Source organism: Staurois parvus, unplaced genomic scaffold (assembly GCF_062004578.1).
Source record: "Staurois parvus isolate SC_StPar_1 unplaced genomic scaffold, SC_StPar_1.0 ptg002376l, whole genome shotgun sequence".
In the NCBI taxonomy this organism is placed as follows: domain Eukaryota; kingdom Metazoa; phylum Chordata; class Amphibia; order Anura; family Ranidae; genus Staurois; species Staurois parvus.
In genome coordinates this window covers 69,337-87,158 of record NW_028320172.1, presented here as the reverse complement: position 1 = coordinate 87,158, position 17,822 = coordinate 69,337, and the positions used below count along the sequence as shown (strand labels likewise).

Here is a 17,822-nt window from a genome sequence, read left to right as displayed (position 1 = left end):
TGCAGGAATTGGGGTGATCTGAGGGGTGAAGGTGCAGAAATTGGGGTGATCTGTAGGGTGAAGGTACATGAATTGGGGTGATCTGGGGGGTGAAGGTGCAGGAATTGGGGTGATCTGAGGTGTGAAGGTGCAGGAATTGGGGTGATCTGTGGGGTGAAGGTACATGAATTGGGGTGATCTGAGGTGTGAAGGTGCAGGAATTGGGGTGATCTGTGGGGTGAAGGTACATGAATTGGGGTGATCTGAGGGGTGAAGGTGCAGGAATTGGGGTGATCTGAGGGGTGAAGGTACATGAATTGGGGTGATCTGAGGGGTGAAGGTGCAGGAATTGGGGTGATCTGGGGGGTGAAGGTACATGAATTGGGGTGATCTGAGGGGTGAAGGTGCAGGAATTGGGGTGATCTGAGGTGTGAAGGTGCAGGAATTGGGGTGATCTGTGGGGTGAAGGTACATGAATTGGGGTGATCTGAGGGGTGAAGGTGCAGGAATTGGGGTGATCTGAGGGGTGAAGGTACATGAATTGGGGTGATCTGAGGGGTGAAGGTGCAGGAATTGGGGTGATCTGGGGGGTGAAGGTACATGAATTGGGGTGATCTGAGGGGTGAAGGTACATGAATTGGGGTGATCTGAGGGGTGAAGGTGCAGGAATTGGGGTGATCTGAGGGGTGAAGGTGTAGGAGTCTCTGAAACGCGTCGGATGAAGGGTATGTGAAGTTCCATGAACCATGTGATCACCTGTTATGATAGGTTTCGGGACGCATTCATTGGTGAGCCGCAGATGATTGGTTCTCTTTCACAAACTATTTTTTCTATACTAATAAATATGTTCTTTTAGCAAAATACATTTTTTGGATTTGTTGTGACATACATGTCTCTAAAATCCCACTAAAGGGGAAAAAATAGTTTGTTGTGTTTGAAAATAGTGATGTGACATTTCTGAGTTCAGCCGCAATGAAATATTTGAGTGATGTGAGGCATCCGCCCCCAACTGAAATGTCAGCTTGGCGTGGAGTCAGTCCTGGAAATAAAACTCCAACCAGGGAAATTGTACCAAGGCCTGTGTTTGTCTACAAGAAGATGATGATGGGGGGAACGCCTGCCGCAAACTCGTCCGACCGGTTCCGTTCTGTTACTTGCTATGTTACCCGATCGGCTCAGCTGAGCGAAATGACTCACTGAACCCGGAGGACATCAGAGGGGGGCGCTGTACAAAGGTCAGAGGTTAATGTGGGTCTCCAGGCATTCGTACAAAGAAACTCAAACTAACAATATCTATCTATTCATCTACCTAGTTCTATCATGTGACTGTTTCCAGATTCTTCTTTCTTTCTTTCTTTCTTCCTTTCTTTCTTTCTTTCTTTCTTTCTTTCTTTCTTTCTTTCTTTCTTTCTTTCTTTCTCCCTCCCTCTCTCCCCCTCTCTCCCCATCTCCTCCCCCCCCCTCTCTCTCTCTCTCCCTCTCTCCCCCTCTCTCTCTCGCCTTCTCTCCTTTTCCTTCTCTCTCTTTCCTTCTCTCTCTCCCTTTCCTTCTCTCTCCCCCTCCCCCTCTCTCCCCCTCTCCTCCCCCCCCCTCTCTCTCTCTCTCTCTCTCGCCTTCTCTCCTTTTCCTTCTCTCTCTCTCCTTCTGTCTCTCTCCCCCCTCTCTCTCTTTCCTTCTCTCTCTCCCTTTCCTTCTCTCTCCCCCCTCCCTCTCTCCCTCCCCCCCTCTCTCTCTCTCTCTCTCTCCCTCTCTCCCCCTCTCTCTCTCCCCCCTCTCTCCCTCCCTCTCCCTCCCCCCCTCTCTCCTCCTCTCTCTCCCTCTCCTCTCTCTCCCCCTCTCTCTCCTCCTCTCTCTCCCCCTCTCTCTCCCCCTTCTCTCTTTTTCCTTCTCTCTCTCTCTCTCTCTCACCCTCTTCCTCCCTCCTTCTCTCTCTCTCGTAATTATGTCTATCTATCTCTATCATTTAACTTGCTAGATTTTTTATTTCATTCTTTCTTTCTGAAGGTGCAGGAATTGGGGTGATCTGAGGTGTGAACGTGCAGGAATTGGGGTGATCTGAGGTGTGAAGATGCAGGAATTGGGGTGATCTCAGGTGTGAAGATGCAGGAATTGGGGTGATCTGAGGTGTGAAGGTGCAGGAATTGGGGTGATCTGAGGTGTGAAGGTGCAGGAATGGGGGGTGATCTGAGCTCTGAAGATGCAGGAATGGGGGATGATCTGAGGGGTGAAGATGCGGGAATTGGAGTGATCTGAGGGATGAAGGTGCGGGAATTGGGGTGATCTGAGGTGTGAAGGTACGGGAATTGGGGTGATCTGAGGGATGAAGGTGCGGGAATTGGGGTGATTTGAGGTGTGAAGGTACGGGAATTGGGGTGATCTGAGGGGTGAAGGTGCGGGAGTTGGGGTGATCTGAGGGGTGAAGATGCGGGAATTGGAGTGATCTGAGGGATGAAGGTGCGGGAATTGGGGTGATCTGAGGTGTGAAGGTACGGGAATTGGGGTGATCTGAGGGATGAAGGTGCGGGAATTGGGGTGATTTGAGGTGTGAAGGTGCAGGAGTTGGGGTGATTTGAGGTGTGAAGATGCGGGAATTGGGGTGATCTGAGGGGTGAAAGTGGGGGAATTGGGGTGATCTGAGGGGTGAAGATGCGGTAATTGGGGTGATTTGAGGTGTGAAGATGTGGTAATTGGGGTGATCTGAGATATGAAAGTGCAGGAATTGGGATGATTTGACAAATGTCGATCATAGATTGGTGGAACGTCTGGAATTTGCCAAATTGTATTTTTGTCATTGTCGGTGGAGGGGCGCCCTCTCCCCCCCTGCTTTTTGGGGTGTTGTTGAGTCACTGAGAACAAGTTGTGAAGATATGAAGGGGCGTGGCCTGAATGTGATTACCGAGGAGAAGTTATTATGTGTCTCCAGAGGTGAAGAGAATGGTAATCCGCCCTCCACCTACCCGCGGGGGGAAATTGCAAGATGAGTCAGCGAATGCCGGGGCCCCAGGGGGCGCTTTTCCGAGGGCCAATATATTAGCTGCGTCTTGGTCGGATATGAGCGCATATTACATCCAACACAAAGGGAACAATCTCTGCTCGTTAAACAGCAGCGCTCATATCTGGGGCTTAGCACATCGCTCAGGTCACTGTGGAGACGGCACATTTTTGGAATTTTTCTCTTATTTTGCTCTATTTGTCACCGGCTGGTGAGACAATGGATGCCAGAGAGTGCATATAGAATCGGAGAGACCTGTGTTTAAATTCAAATAGCTTTCCTGTATGTAATACTTGAGGTGCTGTGAGTATGTTAACACCGAAGATTCTGGATTAACCCTCTGCACGCTGCTCTACGGCCTGCTATCAGATTTCTAGATAACCTCCGAATAAAAACAGGAATTTTCTGTATCGGTATTGTATTTCAACACATGTTCAAGATGGCCAAGGGTGTCAAATTGATCCCTCTATGGTCACTGGCCAACTGCTTTAAAGTGATCCCTCATTGGCCGACCACATTAAAATGATCCCTTCATGGCCAACCACATTAAAGTCATCCCTGTCCATCCAACTGTGTCAAAGTGATACCTCCCTGGCCAACTCAGCAAAGTGATCTCCAACTGGCCAACTGCATCACTGTGATCCCTCTCTGCCCAATTATGTCAAAGTTATCCCTTTCCGGCCAACTGTGATAAAGTGATCCAGCTCTGGCCAACTGCATCAAAAAGAGTCCTTCCTGGCCAGCTCACCAAAGTGATCTCTCACTGACCAACTGCATCAAAGTGTTCCCTCTCTGGCCAACTCACCAAAGTGACCTCCCACTGACCAACTGCATCAAACTGTTCCCTCTTTGGTCAGCTGCACAAAAAGTGATCTCCCACTGGCCAACTGCATCAGCGTGATCCCTCCCTGCCCAATTGTGTCAAAATGATCCCTTTCAGACCAACTGTGATAAAGTGATCCAGTTCTGGCCAATTGCATCAAAAAGAGTCCTCTCTGGCCAACTCACCAAAGTGATCTCCCACTGACCAACTGCATCAAAGTGTTCCCTCTCTGGCCAACTCACCAACTTGATCTCCCACTGACCAACTGCATCAAAGTGTTCCCTCTTTGGCCAACTCACCAAAGTGATCTCCCATTGGCCAACTGCATCAAAGTGTTCCCTCTTTGGCCAACTCAACAAAGTGATCTATCACTGGCCAACTGCATCAAAGTGTTCCCTCTTTGGTCAGCTGCACAAAAAGTGATCTCCCACTGGCCAACTGCATCAACGTGATCCCTCCCTGCCCAATTGTGTCAAAATGATCCCTCTATGCCCAATTATGTCAAAGTTATCCCTTTCAGACCAACTGTGATAAAGTGATCCAGTTCTGGCCAATTGCATCAAAAAGAGTCCTTCCTGGCCAGCTCAACAAAGTGTTCTCCCCTGACCAACTGCATCAAAGTGTTACCTTTCTGGCCAACTCAACAAAGTGATCTCTCATTGGCCAACTGCATCAAAGTGTTCCCTCTCTGGCCAACTCACCAAAGTGACCTCCCACTGACCAACTGCATCAAAGTGTTACCTTTCTGGCCAACTCAACAAAGTGATCTCTCATTGGCCAACTGCATCAAAGTGTTCCCTCTTTGGCCAACTCACCAAAGTGATCCCTCTTTGGTCAGCTGCACAAAAAGTGATCTCCCACTGGCCAACTGCATCAATGTGATCCCTCCCTCCCCAATTATGTCAAAAATATCCCTTTCAGACCAACTGTGATAAAGTGATCCAGTTCTGGCCAATTGCATCAAAAAGAGTCCTCTCTGGCCAACTCAACAAAGTGATCTCCCATTGACCAACTGCATCAAAGTGTTCCCTCTCTGGCCAACTCAACAAAGTGATCTCTCATTGGCCAACTGCATCTGCTAAAAGTCAAGTAACATATACACTCACTGGCCACTTTGTTAGGTCCACCTTGCTAGGACCAGTTTGGACCCCCTTTTGCCTTCAGAACTGTCTTCATTCTTCGTGGCATCGATTCAACAAGGTGTCGGAAACATTCCTCAGAGATTTTGGTCCATATTGACATGAGTTACTGTTGCCTTTTTTTCATCTTGAACCAGTCTGCCCATTTCCTCATACATCAGCAAGGCATTTTCATCCACACAATTGCCGCTCACTAGATATTTTCTCTTTTTCAGATCTCCGTAAACCCTAGAGATGGTTGTGTATAAAGATCCTAGTAGATCACCCATTTTTTAAATACTCAGACCAGCCCATCTGGCACCAGCAACCATGCCACGTTCAAAGTCACTTAAATCCCCTTTCTTTCCCATTCTGATGCTTGGTTTAAACTTCAAGTCATCTTCACCACATCTAGATGTCTAAATGCATTGAGTTGCTGCCATGGGATTGGCTGATTAGCAATTTGTGCTACCAAGCAATTGAACAGTTGTACCTATTAAAGTGGCTGGTCAGTGTATATATACACTATATTGCCAAAAGTATTGGGCTAGCCCTCCTAATCATTGGATTCAGGTGTTCCAATCCCCTCCATGGCCACAGGTGTATAAAATAATCACCTAGGCATGCAGACGGCTTCTACAAACATTGGTGAAAGAATGGGTCGTCTCAGGAGCTCAGTGACTCCAAGCGTGGTCCCGTGATAGGTGGCCACCTGTGCAATAAATCCATCTATGACATTTCCACGGTCAACTGTTAGTGGGACTATAACAAAGTGGAAGCCACTGGGAACAACAGCCACTCAGCCACCAAGTGGTAGGCCACGTAAAATGACAGGGCGGGGTCAGCGCACAGTGTGCAGAAGTTGCTAACAATGAGTTCAACTCAACCCTAGCTTTTCAATGTTTGATGAATCGGCAAACTAAATGGATAGATTTGGCCAATTTGCTTGCCTACTCAAACCTCTATCTGCTTCACCCAGAAGTAATTAATTTAGTAATGATTCCTCCACCCCCCATTAAAAAACTATGGGTCATGGGATTCCCCCAGAGGTTGCTAGGGATTCCTCAAGCAATTTCTCTGACTCTTAGATAAGTAACCACTGACACCAACAATCTTATTAGCTGTAATGAATGCATTCTTTCCACTGATCTCCAATGTGAGGGGCGTTCTTCATATTCACCATCAATGTGAAAGGAATTCTTCGTACTAACCACCAATTTAGGGGGCATTCTTTCCACTGACCACCAGTCTAGGGGGCATTCTTTCCACTGACCACCAATCTAGGGGGCATTCTTTCCACTGACCACCAATGTAATGGGTATTCTTCCCTCAGATTACCAATGCAAGAGACATTCTTCTCAACAACCACCATTCTACAGTATCTTGACCATCAATCTAAGGGGCATTCTTCCCACTGACAACTATTGTAAGGGACTTTCTTCCACCAACGGTCGCTTATGTAGGGTATTATTTTCCACTGAAAACCAAGGTAAGGGACATTCTTCCCATTAATCACAAGTGTGAGGGGTGCTCTTCCTACTGACCACCAATGTAAGGGACATTCTTCCTAATGACCTCCAATATAAGGAGCATTTTTCCCAATGACCACCAATGTAAGGGACATTCTTCCCACCGATCACCAATGCAAGAGGCATTCTTCTCAACAACCACCATTCTACAGTATCTTGACCATTAATCTAAGGGACAACTATTGTAAGTGCCTTGCTTCCACCAACAGCCGCTTATGTAATGAGTATTTTTTCCACTGAAAACCAAGGAAAGGGGCATTCTTCCCATTAATCACAATTGTAAGGGGTGCTCTTCCTAGGGACCACCAAAGTAAGGGGCATTCTTCCCAATGACTACCAATGTAAGGAGCATTCTTCTTACTGACTGCCAATGTAAGGGACATTCTTCCAAATGACCACAAATGTAAGGAGCATACTTCCCACTGACCACCAATGTAAGGGACATTCTTCCCACTGACCCCCAATGTAAAGAACATTCTTCCCACTGACCACCAATGTAAGGAGCATTCTTCCCACTGACCACCAATGTAAGGAACATTCTTCCCACTGACCCCAAATGTAAGGGACATTCTTCCCACTGACCCCCAATGTAAGGGACATTCTTCCCACTGACCACCAATGTAAGGGACATTCTTTCCACTGACCCCCAATGTAAGGGACATTCTTCCCACTGACCACCAATGTAAGGGACATTCTTCCCACTGACCCCCAATGTAAGGGACATTATTCCCACTGACCACCAATGTAAGGGACATTCTTCCCACTGACCCCCAATGTAAGGGACATTATTCCCACTGATCACCAATGTAAGGGACATTCTTCCCATTGACCCCCAATGTAAGGGACATTCTTCCCACTGACCCCCAATGTAAGGGACATTCCTCCCACTGACCACCAATGTAAGGAGCATACCTCCCACTGACCCCCAATGTAAGGGACATTCTTCCCACTGACCCCCAATGTAAGGAGCATTCTTCCCACTGACCCCCAATATAAGGGGCATCCTTCCTACTGACTGCCAATGTAAGGGACTTTCTTCCCACTGACCCCCAATGTAAGGGACATTCTTCCCACTGATCACCAATGTAAGGGACATTCTTCCCACTGACCCCCAATGTAAGGGACATTCTTCCCACTGATCACCAATGTAAGGAGCATTCTTCCCACTGACCCCCAATATAAGGGGCATCCTTCCTACTGACTGCCAATGTAAGGGACTTTCTTCCCACTGACCCCCAATGTAAGGGACATTCTTCCCACTGATCACCAATGTAAGGGACATTCTTCCCACTGACCCCCAATGTAAGGGACATTCTTCCCACTGATCACCAATGTAAGGGACATTCTTCCCACTGATCACCAATGTAAGGGACATTCTTCCCACTGACCCCCAATGTAAGGGACATTCTTCCCACTGACCACCAATGTAAGGGACATTCTTTCCACTGACCCCCAATGTAAGGGACATTCTTCCCACTGACCACCAATGTAAGGGACATTCTTCCCACTGACCCCCAATGTAAGGGACATTATTCCCACTGATCACCAATGTAAGGGACATTCTTCCCACTGACCCCCAATGTAAGGGACATTATTCCCACTGATCACCAATGTAAGGGACATTCTTCCCATTGACCCCCAATGTAAGGGACATTCTTCCCACTGACCCCCAATGTAAGGGACATTCCTCCCACTGACCCCCAATGTAAGGGACATTCTTCCCACTGACCCCCAATGTAAGGAGCATTCTTCCCACTGACCCCCAATATAAGGGGCATCCTTCCTACTGACTGCCAATGTAAGGGACTTTCTTCCCACTGATCACCAATGTAAGGGACATTCTTCCCACTGACCCCCAATGTAAGGGACATTCTTCCCACTGATCACCAATGTAAGGGACATTCTTCCCACTGACCCCCAATGTAAGGGACATTCTTCCCACTGACCCCCAATGTAAGGAGCATTCTTCCCACTGACCCCCAATATAAGGGGCATCCTTCCTACTGACTGCCAATGTAAGGGACTTTCTTCCCACTGACCCCCAATGTAAGGGACATTCTTCCCACTGACCCCCAATGTAAGGGACATTCTTCCCACTGATCACCAATGTAAGGGACATTCTTCCCACTGACCCCCAATGTAAGGGACATTCTTCCCACTGATCACCAATGTAAGGGACATTCTTCCCACTGACCCCCAATGTAAGGGACATTCTTCCCACTGACCACCAATGTAAGGGACATTCTTTCCACTGACCCCCAATGTAAGGGACATTCTTCCCACTGACCACCAATGTAAGGGACATTCTTCCCACTGACCCCCAATGTAAGGGACATTATTCCCACTGACCACCAATGTAAGGGACATTCTTCCCACTGACCCCCAATGTAAGGGACATTCTTCCCACTGACCCCCAATGTAAGGGACATTCCTCCCACTGACCACCAATGTAAGGAGCATACCTCCCACTGACCCCCAATGTAAGGGAAATTCTTCCCACTGACCCCCAATGTAAGGAGCATTCTTCCCACTGACCCCCAATATAAGGGGCATCCTTCCTACTGACTGCCAATGTAAGGGACTTTCTTCCCACTGACCCCCAATGTAAGGGACATTCTTCCCACTGATCAGCAATGTAAGGGACATTCTTCCCACTGACCCCCAATGTAAGGGACATTCTTCCCACTGACCACCAATGTAAGGGACATTCTTCCCACTGATCACCAATGTAAGGGACATTCTTCCCACTGATCACCAATGTAAGGGACATTCTTCCCACTGATCCCCAATGTAAGGGACATTCTTCCCACTGACCACCAATGTAAGGGACATTCTTCCCACTGATCCCCAATGTAAAGGACAATCTTCCCACTGACCCCCAATGTAAGGGACATTATTCCCACTGACCCCCAACGTAAGGGACATTCTTCCCACTGACCCCCAATGTAAGGGACATTCTTCCCACTGACCACCAATGTAAGGGACATTCTTCCCACTGACCCCCAACGTAAGGGACATTCTTCCCACTGACCCCCAATGTAAGGGACATTCTTCCCACTGACCCCCAATGTAGGGAGCATTCTTCCTACTGACCCCCAATGTAAGGGACATTCTTCCTACTGACTGCCAATGTAAGGGACATTCTTCCCACTGACCCCCAATGTAAGGGACATTCTTCCCACTGACCCCCAATGTAAGGGGAATCCTTCCTACTGACTGCCAATGTAGGGGCCTTTACCTCAAATATTCTCCCAATAACCACCAATGTAGAGAGAGATTTTTTTTGTAATGTCTTTTCTATTCTTTACTATTATCAATTGAATATTAATATTAAACATTGTGTCCTGCACAGCACCTCTGGGTATCAAACACCCTTTTTTTTTAATACCGTAACTCACGATTCATGTTAATGGGACCCCGAGCCGTAGATATAGCACAGCTAGTAATTATCAAGGGTTCCTTGAAACCCGAGTTGTTCCAGTGGCTCCCCCATGTCAAAAAAGGTTGAGAAAAGCTCCTCAAAAAGTTTATAATGACAAATGATAAAATGTTGAAACCTTCCCAGAATCATAATCACTATCCACACGTCACCCCCCCAAAAGTCGAGCAACCCACCAGAACTGTAAGGACTTAGAGGGGACAATGGATTCGGGGTAAGGTGGGGTGGTGGGGGGGGGGTCTATTTAAAAGTGCCCTTGGCACGAAAACGCCAAACAATGTCAACGTGTTCCAGAAATAGCACCCAGCCTATAGGTCTGATTAATTAACGAATCCAGATATTTATAGCCACCCTATAGAAGAACAAATCAATGCTAATTATAGCGACGGGATGGACGGGTAAACAACGGCTGTATTGGAGAGCGCGCGTTATATAAAGTGAATTAAACCAAAACCAGCCCCCCCCCCCCAAAAAAAAAGAGCCTGCGCATTATGTAATACGTTTATCCCAATCTTACGGAAATAATCGGGCTCTCGGCTTTCAGTCCCGTGCGTTTCTTTCTCTTTTTTTTGTTTTTTCGACGTAATTGTCAAACTTAACAATTTATTTTAATCACAAAAAAAGTATGGGAGTGAAACAAGAGAGGGAGAGGAACGGGCACAATTCGAACAAGACGCCTTTTATTCTGTCCGCAGCGCGGCCTTGACATGAGTTCCACTTCACGGGTCCTTTTCAATTGCTTCCCAACCACACATAAAGCCGGCCCCGCTTGTGCCTGAATGGGATAGAAATAAAACACTCAACCAGTTCACAGTGGATTCTCCTAATTAGATATAAATACATTTAACCCATCAGGCAGGGAAGGGCTCCCCCCCTTCTTTCTAGTATTCACCCCCGCTGAGCCGCGGTTTAATGTATGGGGGGAGCACGCCTGAGCCCGCTGAATGGCCGGGACCATCGCTGGCCTCACAAGGTATGTGAAAAGCGACCCGTTCTCACATCGCCGTCTAATACTCAGCTTGCCGAACAAAAACACGGGCCGGCAGGTTGCAGGCGCAAGGGGAACTGGTGACCGGGCCATGAAAGACCGACCTTCCCGATGGCCAATCAATAGGGCGCCCTCGTTGAGAAGGATTAAGGGGCTAATGGTCGTTTTTGTTTTTTTTTTTATTCTTTTCTAACCCCCGATGGCCGCCCCTGCCGGGCTTTTTTCAGGGATGTGATTGAAAACATCGCTCTAAGGAGCCGAGATTCAATTACATTCCTGGCTGGAAAGCGGGCAGGAATGTTTCGCGGCTTACAGAAGCTGAGGCAGAGTTTTGGATACTTCCATGGATTGCATGTCATGTATAGAATCAAGCTTTGGTCCTTCAAGAATATTCAATAGAGATCGATCGGCTGAGATGGGGGGGGGGGGGGGGTTGGCACATGCTGTCGGCCCTTGCCCAACACTTAGTTCTTCACCCACCTCACAAGGGCATTTGGTACCGGCCATAGGTACCCTTGTCTGGTAGGCCAACCTCAGTCTGTTGGAGAGGAGCCAGGCCATATTAGACCTCAAACTGGATCAGGCACAATAGAGATGGAAGGATCAGATCTGCTAAATTAAAGAGCACCTGTATAGAACACCACCCTGCCACCTGAGCGCCCTGGCCAAATGTAATAATAGATGGCTAATGAGGACCTAAATACTTGTTTTTCCAGACAAGACCAAAACTCAGGGAAGCCTTTGGTGAGGGTCATGCGGCCAAATGGCAAAGCAGTGGACGCATTATCAGGTATGATCTCCAAAGAGATGGATCACTATGCACCCCCATCAGAGTCTCCCCCTGCATCAGGGTCCTGAATAGAGTCTCCCCTACATCTGGGTCTCCATCAGAGTCCCCTCCACATCAAGGTCCCCATTAAAGTCTCCCCTAAATCTGGGTCCACATTAGAGTCCCCTCCACATCAAGGTCCCCATTAGAGTCTCCCCTACATCAAGGTCCCCATTAGAATCCCGTTTACATCAGGGTCCCCATTAGCGTTCCCCTTACACCAAGGTCCCCATTGGAGTTCCCCTTACACCAAGGTCCCCATTAGAATCCCACTTACGTCAGGCTCCCCGTTAGAATCTCGCTTACATCAGGCTCCCCCAGGGGCGAACGGACCATTTGGAAACTTGGGGACTGCCCGAGGGCCCGGGGTCAGTAGGGGGCCCCATGAGATGCCCCTGGTACCTTTTTCATAGGCTTTTTTGAGTTTGGGCAAGGACGCAGGGGCCCCATGATCCCCTATTGCCCGGGGGGGCTCCATGAGTTGTCAGTCCACCCCTGGGCTCCCCATTAGAATCCTGCTTACATCAGGGTCCCCATTAGAGTTCCCCTTACACCAAGGTCCCCATTAGAATCCTGCTTACATCAGGGTCCCCATTAGAGTTCCCCTTATACCAAGGTCCCCATTAGAATCCCGCTTACATCAGGCTCCCCATTAGAGTTCCCCCTACACAAAGGTCCCCATTAGAGTTCCCCCTACACCAAGGTCCCCATTAGAGTTCCCCCTACACCAAGGTCCCCATTAGAGTTCCCCCTACACCAAGGTCCCCATTAGAGCTCCCCCTACACCAAGGTCCCCATTAGAGTTCCCCCTACACCAAGGTCCCCATTAGAATCCTGCTTACATCAGGGTCCCCATTAGAGTTCCCCCTACACCAAGGTCCCTATTAGAATCCCGCTTATATCAGGGTCCCCATTAGAGAACCCCCTACACCAAGGTCCCCATTAGAATCCTGCTTACATCAGGGTCCCCATTAGAGTTTCCCCTACACCAAGGTCCCCATTAGAATCCTGCTTACATCAGGGTCCCCATTAGAGTTCCCCCTACACCAAGCTCCCCATTAGAGTTCCCCCTACACCTAGGTCCCCATTAGAATCCCGCTTACATCAGGCTCCCTATTAAAGCCCCTCTTACACCCAAGCTCATCTTAGTAGTCTCCCCTTACATCAGAGTCCGCATTAGAGTCCCCCTTTCATCAGCATCCCCCGTTACAGCAGGACCCCCAATACAGCTTCCCTTTACACCAGGATCAGAGTCCCCCCTTACATTTGAAGTGGAGACCATAGGTAGCCTCTGCTAGGTGACCTCAATCCTCAATCAGTGCCCACTGAGGATACACCCCTGACCCTAGCTGTGTGCCGGATTAAATCCTTTTAGCCGGTCAGATGAAGCCCCTAGTCCATCATTTTGAGACCCCCTGCACTAGATTAGAGTGGAACTGCACTGCATCTGAGCACCACAAACCAAAAATGCTATTTAATTCATTTTTAATATTCAAAGGAAACTCCCCCCATCCACCCATGCTTTATTTAGCTGAGAAATCATTTTACAAAACACCCCCCTAGCATTTCAGGCCGTGGCCATTTTGAATAAGGGCAGATAATTCATGTACCATTTACTTCCTGGAATCCATCTGCCCTTAGCTAAGGCACATGTTGAGATGAGAGCCCTCAATCCCCCCCTGAAGACTGCTATGATGTATGACATAATTTGCCTAGGCATGGAAACCAGGAAGTAACTGAAGAAATGTAAAAAAAAAATGATCATGTATATGTACGTGATCGGCCTTCTCCTGTGTTTGGGGCAAACATGCGCGCACCCCCTGCTGACCCATTCAGTGATTGGGCACAGGGCGAGTTTGGCAGCTGATTTCAGCCAATGATGTTGGCTGAAAACAGTTGATCAGCTGTGTCCAATCACACACAGAGTTCGGGGGGGAACACAGTACTGAATGTATGTAATGACAAGGGGGGGGGGTGTGCTGGAATGTCTATTGATGTTGGCTGCTGGGGGATCTATTGTCACGGGAGGGGATCTATTTTTGCATGGTGGTCTATTGTTGCCGGAGAGGGATCTAATTTTGAGAGAGGGGTCTATTGTTGCTTGCTGATTGGAGATATGTTGTTGCTGCTGGGGGTCTATTGTTGCTGGGGTTGTATTTTCCTGTGGGGGTCTATTCCTGCTGGGGGGGGCTATTGTTGCTGGCTGCAGGGGATCTATTTTACTGCTTTTCTTGTTATCATTAACAAATTCCATACAAAATGATATTTGGCTCTGTATTCTCTAAAAGGAGCAGTACTGGTGGGTGGGTAGGGGGTGGAACCAAAGGACGGTGCTTGGAGGTGGGTAGAGGGTGGAACCAAAGAACGGTGCTTGGAGGTGGGTAGAGGGTGGAACCAAAGGACGGTGCTTGGAGGTGGGTAGGGGGTGGAACCAAAGGACGGTGCTTGGAGATGGGTAGGGGGTGGAACCAAAGGACGGTGCTTGGAGGTGGGTAGGGGGTGGAACCAAGGGACGGTGCTTGGAGGTGGGTAGGGGGTGGAACCAAAGGACGATGCTCGGAGGTAGGTAGGGGGTGGAATCAAAGGACGGTGCTAGGAGGTGGGTAGGGGGTGGAACCAAGGGGTGGTGCTCGGAGGTGGGTAGGGGGTGGATCCAAAGGACGATGCTTGGAGTTGGGTAAGGGATGGAACCAAAGGACGATGCTTGGAGGTGGGTAGGGGGTGGAACCAAAGGACGGTGCTTGGAGGTGGGTTGGGGGTGGAACCAAAGGACGGTGCTTGGAGGTGGGTTGGGGGTGGAACCAAAGGACGGTGCTTGCAGGTGGGTTGGGGGTGGATCCAAAGGACGGTGCTCGGAGGTGGGTAGGGGGTGGAACCAAAGGACGGTGCTTGGAGGTGGGTAGGGGGTGGAACCAAAGGACGGTGCTTGGAGATGGGTAGGGGGTGGAACCAAAGGACGGTGCTTGGAGGTGGGTAGGGGGTGGAACCAAGGGACGGTGCTTGGAGGTGGGTAGGGGGTGGAACCAAAGGACGATGCTCGGAGGTAGGTAGGGGGTGGAATCAAAGGACGGTGCTAGGAGGTGGGTAGGGGGTGGAACCAAGGGGTGGTGCTCGGAGGTGGGTAGGGGGTGGATCCAAAGGACGATGCTTGGAGTTGGGTAAGGGATGGAACCAAAGGACGATGCTTGGAGGTGGGTAGGGGGTGGAACCAAAGGACGGTGCTTGGAGGTGGGTTGGGGGTGGAACCAAAGGACGGTGCTCGGAGGTGGGTTGGGGGTGGAACCAAAGGACGGTGCTTGCAGGTGGGTTGGGGGTGGATCCAAAGGACGGTGCTCGGAGGTGGGTAGGGGGTGGAACCAAGGGACGGTGCTTGGAGGTGGGTAGGGGGTGGAATCAAAGGACGATGCTTGGAGGTAGGTAGGGGGTGGAACCAAAGGGCGGTGCTCGGAGGTGGGTAGGGGGTGGATCCAAAGGACGGTGCTTGGAGTTGGGTAAGGGATGAAACCAAAGGACGATGCTTGGAGGTGGGTTGGGGGTGGAACCAAAGGACGGTGCTTGCAGGTGGGTTGGGGGTGGATCCAAAGGACGGTGCTCGGAGGTGGGTAGGGGGTGGAACCAAAGAGCGGTGCTCGGAGGTGGGTAGGGGGTGGATCCAAAGGACGGTGCTTGGAGTTGGGTAAGGGATGAAACCAAAGGTTGATGCTTGGAGGTGGGTAGGGGGTGGAACCAAAGGACGGTGCTTGGAGGTGGGTTGGGGGTGGAACCAAAGGACGGTGCTCGGAGGTGGGTTAGGGGTGGAACCAAAGGACGGTGCTTGCAGGTGGGTTGGGGGTGGATCCAAAGGGCGGTGCTCGGAGGTGGGTAGGGGGTGGAACCAAGGGACGGTGCTTGGAGGTGGGTAGGGGGTGGAATCAAAGGACGATGCTTGGAGGTAGGTAGGGGGTGGAACCAAAGGGCGGTGCTCGGAGGTGGGTAGGGGGTGGATCCAAAGGACGGTGCTTGGAGTTGGGTAAGGGATGAAACCAAAGGACAATGCTTGGAGGTGGGTTGGGGGTGGAACCAAAGGACGGTGCTTGCAGGTGGGTTGGGGGTGGAACCAAAGGACGGTGCTCAGAGGTGGGTTGGAGGTGGAACCAAAGGACGGTGCTTGGAGTTGGGTAAGGGATGAAACCAAAGGACGATGCTTGGAGGTGGGTTGGGGGTGGAACCAAAGGACGGTGCTCGGAGGTGGGTTGGGGGTGGAACCAAAGGACGGTGCTCAGAGGTGGGTTGGAGGTGGAACCAAAGGACGGTGCTCAGAGGTGGGTAGGGGGTGGACCCAAAGGACGGTGCTTGCAGGTGGGTTGGGGGTGGATCCAAAGGACGGTGCTTGGAGGTTAATAGGGGGTGGAACCAAAGGACGGTGCTCAGAGGTGGGTAGGGGGTGGACCCAAAGGACGGTGCTCGGAGGTGGGTAGGGGGTGGACCCAAAGGACGGTGCTCGGAGGTGGGTAGGGGGTGGAAACAAGGGGTGACTCAGAAGGAGGGGGGGTTCCTTCTGATCCGCTTCTGGATTGCTTTTTGTGGTGCGTTTTTGCACATGCGTTTTTTTTCGCTTTCTTTTCTTGTTGCTAGGCAGATTTAAAAATGCAAAACGCATCAGAAATGCAGCAAAAAGAGCAAAAACGCACTACATGCTTTTCGGCAGCATTTCCGTTGAAGTCTATAGAACCAAAAAATGCAACTTTTTGCATTTAAAGTCCCGACCCTTTCTTAAAAACGCATTGGGGTGAAAATACGCAGATGTGAACCTGTCATGTAGGAAATCATGTTAAATGGACTGCTGTGCGTTTCTGCAAAAAGCTGCGGAAAACGCATAGGCGCGAATATAGGGCGAAGGAAAGAAAAACGCGCAGTTTCACATCCCAGGTGATTGGCTGGGCTCGGCCTATTGGAGGTTTTGCTTCCCTCTGGCTGTTCTGCTGCGGAGGGAACGTCAGGGAGCTGCGGAGGGATTCTGCATTTTTGTTTTCTCCCCCACCCCCCCTACTCCCCCCGGGTGACAGGGAGCCATGTGCAGCGCTGAGATCTGGAGCACGTGGAGAATGTTTGAACTCCGGGTCCGCGCTGGGCGGAGCCACTGCGGAGGAATGGGAGATATGCAGGTGGGGAACACGGCGGCTTGTTGACGGCTGAAATATTCAAATGTGCTTAAAGGGCCCTGAAAAATATCACCTGCAAGCCGGCTCACGCTGGAGGCGGCTCAACAACACAGAAAAATGTGCCGCCGCTTTTTTGGAACAGAGGAGGCTCGGAGGCGAACCCAGAAAAACGACATTTCAAAAACGATTTTTGTCTGCAGCTTTTATTAAGAGTGACGTCTGGAGATCCTGCCACGAGGATTCCTGCCCAGACACTTCCTGTTATAGGGTGACACCTGTCCCCCAGCTGTGCTCCTGTGTTGTCACCCTGCCGTATATTCTTCCGGTGGAGACTATGAGTGTACTGCGCATGTATGGCCCGCCATTGTCACCATTGGGATGATTTCATCTGCAGCTTTTATTAAGAGTGACGTCTGGAGATCCTGCCACGAGGATTCCTGCTCAGGCACTTCCTGTTATACGGTGACACCTGTCCCCCAGCTGTGCTCCTGTGTTGTCACCCTGCTATATATTCTTCCGGTGGAGACTATGACCAGGGGCGGACTGACCATTTGGAAACTGGGGCACTGCCCGAGAGCCCGGGGTCAGTAGGGGGCCCCATCAGATGCCCCTGGTACCTTTTTCATAGGCTTTTTTGAGTTTGGGCAAGGACACAGGGGCCCCATGATCCCCTATTGCCCGGGGGCCCCATGAGTTGTCACTCCGCCCCTGACTATGAGTACTGCGCATGCATGGCCCGCCATTGTCACCATTGAGATGACTTCATCTGCAGCTTTTATTAAAAGTGACGTCTGTAGATCCTGCCATGAGGGTTCCTGCCCAGACACTTCCTGTTATAGGGTGACACCTGCCCCCCCCAACTGTGCTCCTGTGTTGTCACCCTGCTATATATTTTTCCGGTGGAGACTATGAGCAGGGGCGGATTGACCATTTGGAAACTGGGGCACTGCCCGAGGGCCCGGGGTCAGTAGGGGGCCCCATCAG

At 50.2% G+C, this 17,822-nt stretch overlaps 1 long non-coding RNA gene across 1 annotated transcript in view; it reads left to right on the top strand.

The window, feature by feature from the left end:
• The first annotated feature begins 1,084 nt into the window (after positions 1 to 1,084).
• LOC149431150 (uncharacterized) overlaps positions 1,085 to 17,822 on the top strand; it is a 58,157-nt gene continuing 41,419 nt past the window's right edge. The window contains exon 1 of the long non-coding RNA XR_016309368.1: positions 1,085 to 1,214. This is a non-coding gene — a long non-coding RNA (uncharacterized LOC149431150). The remainder of the gene's footprint in view (positions 1,215 to 17,822) is intronic.